The 6,492-nt window shown below is 33.0% G+C and overlaps 1 protein-coding gene across 2 annotated transcripts in view; it reads right to left on the bottom strand.

The window, feature by feature from the left end:
• Window positions 1-800: 800 nt before the first annotated feature.
• LOC127864708 (uncharacterized) overlaps window positions 801-6,492 on the bottom strand; it is a 31,189-nt gene continuing 25,497 nt past the window's right edge. For both annotated transcript variants that reach the window (XM_052404602.1, XM_052404601.1), the window contains 2 exons: window positions 5,155-5,248; window positions 801-4,079 (listed from right to left, as the gene is read on the bottom strand). The gene's annotated coding sequence lies outside the window, so the exon portion shown is untranslated. The remainder of the gene's footprint in view (window positions 4,080-5,154; window positions 5,249-6,492) is intronic.

The following is a 6,492-nucleotide window of genomic DNA, read 5'->3' as shown; positions in this document are numbered from 1 at the left end:
TTCTTGAACGAGCTTACAATTTTCTTCCTAGGTCAACGTTTGTATGCCAAACATGAGTTTTTATGCACTAATTGGATGAAATATACTCGTGTTTATAAACATTTGCACACGAACGTCCTGATAACGCAAACATTTAAAGAAACAATGGTCCACATCTTCGGTGTGGTATCATCAATATTGATTCCTTAATGAGATAATAATCGTATTAGATATGATCTGGTGACCTAGTTTTTGGATGCACGTGACCCAGATTCGCACTCATTCTAGATATTGTCAATATAAGTATTCGGAGAACGTTGACTGCAGATCGATTAATAAAAGAAGCCTCTGCAGTGAAAACAAGTTATTTTCTAAGATTTGACCTTTAGTTCTAGTTTTTTGACACATGCGACACAGATTCTAACCGTCGTCAAGATATTTTCAACATACTCATTCTGAGAAAGCTTAAATTTTACAGTATTCACTACGGATGCTAGTTGAGCTCAACGCTGATAAAATGTAACAATAACTTTTCAGCTTTAAGCCGAAACTTATCAAGTGTAATCTAGTTGGAAAGAATTTAATAATGATAAACATATACACATTTGTTTAAGTGACATTTTTTGCAGATCATGTACTTTTAATAGTCACAATTACAAAACTTGTAGCACAGTATGGTCATACCTGATGAATTTAATAACGCACATACACTATTCACCTTATCTTGTAATCGATTATATAAAAATATATTTATCCAATGTTTATAACTAATAACGCACATACACTTTTCACCTTATCTTAAAATCGATTATATAAAAATATATTTATCCAATGTTTATTACACAAAATTCATGAGTGACTTACGGGTGCAGATAGTGAGAACTAATTTAAAATACTAAAGTAAATGACTTGACATGTTCAGAGGTACACAACACCTATTCAACAAGGAGACAACATTGTATTTGTTTGTTTAAGGATATAACATATCTAGAATACAAATAGAGACAATAGCAGTTTTGACATTTTTAAGTACATTACATCATTATCCCTTGACTTTTAATTGACTTATTTCCAATAACCAATTTTAATTTGTATTTCTTATATAAGAATAGATAATTTAGAATAGATAACTTAAGATATTTTTACAAAACAATGAAACATATTTTCAAGAAGTTCAATTTCAAGAGTGCTTTTAATATTATTAAATGAAAAACATGGCATATAACAAGGTTTTTCAATTTAAAGCATGGTTTTCTGTTTACCACAAGCCCACAGCAGTCATTTGATATACATCTGTACTGCATTTTTGTGTATATATAAGTTTCATAAAGTAAATTACACAAGCGTTGCATCTTAAAGATTGAACAAAAATGAAAATGATTTGAACATATGCATGAAAACAGTGAAATAGTTTAACTGATTGAACAACAATACAGTATTTATTTACACTGACAATTCATTTGTTTTTCATTTTTTAAATAAAAATGGCAAAATGTAAAACGCATAGTCAACACGAATTTCATCAGGCTATTAGCACATTTAAGCACATCAAAATATGTTCTGGTAAATGGGGATCTACATTATATACATATAAAGCACAGACATATTATGTCCGTATGCAAACACCTACACTTGATGAGCAATTGATCACCTTTGTAATAACTTTGTAATCAAACGACTGAACTATAGTTTCATAGTATTTTTATTTGAAATCACAACACACTTTCAATGCATAATAATATTCTTTTTCCACTTGAATATTCTTTAATCAGAATGCAAGAAATCAGCACAAACACATCAATAAAATAAACATGTAAGTCTCTTCAAGTCATATAAACTTAAATATTTGATAACAAATTAAGAGTACAAGGCATAACACAATCAATAAATAAATCAAAACTAATGTGAACAACCAAACTATCTGATCTTAAGATATTTTCTGGTGTTTTTTAATTGGGAGATTTCTGGAAACTGGCCGCAGTGAATGCACTCCATTAACAGCTTATGTGGCCATGTCAACGTGTAACAAATTGTAACATAACTCGTAAATTGTCACATTCACTTATCAGCTGCACGTTCATAAAATATACTATAAAAAGTACAGCAAGTACAATGTATAGATTTATCATTAAAATATACACATTTCTGAAGAGACATTTTGTGTCAAACATTCACTTATAATCGTCATAATTACATGTTATTTTTTATTCTACAAATTCCATTAGACTAATTGTCGAGTATATCATGTAAATAATTTGATTTTCTCTATGAATTTACTTGTTATGTTGAGATGTGAACACATTAATTTTCTTACGAGGGAGACTGTGTTCTTATTTTTGAAGCAAACAACATTGCTCTAACCTGAGAACAAAAAGAGACAACTGCACTACTTAACAATTGCCAGCATATTACATCACTCTGCCTTGATTTGTAACTGACTGATTTGTTGCAGTTGCTCTATATATTAATTGCACAATTTACCTATATACAGAGATCCAACATTTATTGTTGGTAAAGTTACGGAGTGATTGAGAGGATGAAAATTTGGACTTGTAAATGTGTATATACACGATATAAAACATAAAAAACTATTATGTTCAAAAACAAATGTCAGCACTTATGAGCATGTAAGTACATGTATATTAAATATCAACACAAAATTGGCAAAATCAAACATAACTTTGACATCAGTCATGATTTTTCATAATTCTTTTAATAATTCATTTTTAAATACTCAGTTTCAAAACATTGAAAGCTTTCCAAATAAAGAGGCATTATCTTATAATTTAACAAACCATATCAAGTCAAATAAATAAGGTAGTAGTAGTACATACAGAATTGACAATTGAAAGAAGATTAAATGATTTTGTCTTTATTTAATGAATATTCATTTCGAATAGTGCCATACTTAACACGATTCTTGATAATACTTCTATATTGCATGTTACAACAGAAAACTGAAACTTGTTTTTTACATGAATATAATCCAATACATATTTTGTATATAATGTTACCAGCATAATTTAAACAGCTTTCAATTTTCTTAAGCTCAACGTATGAAATAATGTCTTAAGTACAATTTAATTTTCATGCATTTATCATTATCAGGTGCAAGTTTCATAAGTAATTGATAGACGTGCTATATTTGTGCTTAAAGTAATAATTAACATACACGCCTTAATCAAATATCCTTTATATCATTATATTTAACTATATTTAACAAAAATATTCAATGTTTAATGAATGACACCATCAAAATTCAGTCCCCAAAGACATGACATATTGTTTTGCTTTGAACACATCTTTGCTGGTCACATTAATTTATGGTTTCCCCTTAAATTGTTGTGCTTCGTCATTCTGCCATTTCATTCTGAACAAGGTCATTTATTTTTCGCCCGTTACAAAGTTCAAAGATGAGATCTGTCAGAGTTTGTGCTTAACATACCATGAGGAATGTAGAGAATATCTATCTTAAACAGTATTTATCTCTGAGCTCCTAGTTTTGACTGGGGTCATACGGTAACAACTGCTGCAACTGGCTGTGTTGCTGATTGTCTCTGAGCTCCTAGTTGTAACTGGGGTCAATTTGGTAACAACTGCTGCAACTGGCTGTGTTGCTGATTGTCTCTGAGCTCCTAGTTTTGACTGGGGTCAATATGGTAACAACTGCTGCAACTGGCTGTGTTGCTAATTGTCTCTGAGCTCCTAGTTTTGACTGGGGTCAATATGGTAACAACTGCTGCAACTGGCTGTGTTGGCTGACCATGAGGAATGTAGAGAATATCTATCTTAAACAGTATTTATCTCTGAGCTCCTTGTTTTGACTGGGGTCATACGGTAACAACTGCTGCAACTGGCTGTGTTGCTGATTGTCTCTGAGCTCCTAGTTGTAACTGGGGTCAATTTGGTAACAACTGCTGCAACTGGCTGTGTTGCTGATTGTCTCTGAGCTCTTAGTTTTGACTGGGGTCATACGGTAACAACTGCTGCAACTGGCTGTGTTATCTCTGAGCTCCTAGTTTTGACTGGGGTCAATATGGTAACAACTGTTGCAACTGGCTGTGTTGCTGAATGACAAGTTTTATTTCGTCAATTGGCGTCTGCAAAAAAAGAACAACGTGATACTGTAAATGTGTTTCCGTCTATTTTTGATACCAAACGAAAAACAAAACTTGCATAGGGTGTTACGACTTATATGACTTGAATCCATAGATGAAACGATGGCTCGATTGGTCAATGTGGATTTGAGTGCTACTTAAAAGTACCCCGGGTACTCTTCAAGTATACTACAATATACCCCGGGTACAGAAAATACGCTTAAATGCACCCAGCCAATATTTCACTGTACTCGAGGTTTACTCCTACCCAAAATCCAATGTGATATAACGCGCTAACGAATTACGAAACTAAATTATCTTTGAAAAAAAACTGACTCAACATTCTTTGAGAGTATGAGTTTCGATTATACTGGGGCAATTTTACAGAACACTGATATAAATATGAACATACTAACTAACTTGAGAAAATGATCAAACAACGGCCAATTTAGCGTTAGTATTCCTGGGTACATTTTCCATACCCTGGGTACATTGTAGTATGTTTAAGAGTACCCGGGGTACTTTTAAGTAGTTCCCGGGCTGACAAAGACCAATCAAGCAAAATGATGGACCTGGGATTATTGATACAATAATAATTAACAATATTTATTTTAGATAAAGTATAACCTCTTTATTACCAAATAATTTGGACTGGGTTTTTATAAAAATCCTTTTTATTATCAAATACTACCTCATCAATAATGACAATAAGCAAAGGCCTACTAGACGATAGTCCCAAAAACATGAATTCAGCGAGAGTTTTTCTGAGAAAACTCAGATGATTTTTATGAAGTAAGAAAATGGTTTGGCCACCATGAACCCACATTCCAATTTTGTGTCAAAACTCTACTACTTATGTCAAAGGAAACATGAATCCAAATAAACAAGAAGGAAATTTCACATGATAATAAATATATTTGGTTTCATCACACAAGAAGCAATACTTTTAGAGGCTCGAGGTTATACTAGAACATACAGCTGGATGGATGTATCGACGAACAAGGGTCAATCTACATGCACCCACCCATCTCTGAATTCAGGGGCTTGCCAAAAATAAACACATCGCTTGAAAACTCACCCGTAGACTGAGGGTCCTGCTTCAGGGGGATGCTTAATGAGCTGTGACTACAAATGCTTCCAGAACAAACTCAATGCTTTGCTATCCGGGTTTCCTGGAAATAAAGTAAATCATGTGCTAAATGAAACAACAAAACTAAAGACAACACTAGCTTTTTCAAGGATTAAAAACTGGCTCAACCCGGTAACATAATTGTGAGTGCCTTAATAAGATATAAACTTTCATATAAACGAGCACACATATTTTAACTAAAGCTCGCCTTGTGCCCAGGATGTTACGGAGCTGGGTAACCACTTGAAACTGTGTACACGTTCAATGAAATAAAATTAAACTATGTAGTTGTTATAAATTACTTTCATTTGGTTTTAAGACCAAATTTTATTTCAATGGTGTCTATACAAAACACAAATATCAAGTGGTGTGTAAGAAAGACCAGGGTTATATATAAATTGTTCTAGAACACTTTTTGAACAATCACCAATTGCAACAGATTTTGCTTTTATGGTTAAGTATAAGAAGAAGAAGAGCTTCGCTAATATATTGTTTTTTGTAAAGGTGAAGGGACCTATCTCAATACTTCATCAAACAGAAGGAGGGATGGGTGGAGAGGGTGTATAGTGTGAAGATGTGGTCTTTTATTACATTATCTTTCAAAAATGAAAAAAAAGTTACATAACTTGCCTACACAGTCCCCTTATGATAGTTAGCATGTGTTCCAAGTGCGAAATCAATAGCCATGATGCTTAAGAAGTAAAGTGCACCAAATCACAAAACTTAACCAAATTTTCAATGTTCTAAGTATAAAAGGGGCAATAATTCTGTCAAAATGCCAGTCAGAGTTAAATAACTTTGCCTGCACAGTTCCCTTATGGTAGTTAGTAATTGATGCAAGTATGAAAGCAATAGCGTTGATACATTAGAAATAAAGTGGACATAAACACAAAACTTAACCTAAATATCACTTTTCTAAGTATTAAAGGGCACATAATTATGTCAAACTGCCAGCCAGAGTTATCTCACTTTGCTTGCCCACTCCCCTCATGATACATGTAGTAAGTGTACCAAGTTTGAATGCAATAGCTTTGATACTTTATAGAAAAGTTGAACTTAACACAAAACTGTTTATTGCATCAAACATGTGCTCAAGATGGTTCCGGAATATGCCCTTACTAGAGAGGGCTGTACTTCTAATAGGGGTCGCATGAAACAACAGTTATAATATACACACCCTAGTTGTATTGAATCCTGTCAAACTGACACCTGTTTGTTAATTGAAAACTCTATTAATATGGGCATTGGTCATAAATCTGAGACATGGTGGGTGCGCGAAAATGATAT

Source organism: Dreissena polymorpha, chromosome 1 (genome assembly GCF_020536995.1).
Source record: "Dreissena polymorpha isolate Duluth1 chromosome 1, UMN_Dpol_1.0, whole genome shotgun sequence".
Classification (NCBI taxonomy): domain Eukaryota; kingdom Metazoa; phylum Mollusca; class Bivalvia; order Myida; family Dreissenidae; genus Dreissena; species Dreissena polymorpha.
Note: the sequence above shows the minus strand (reverse complement) of the source record. Positions and strands in the feature narration are given on the sequence as shown.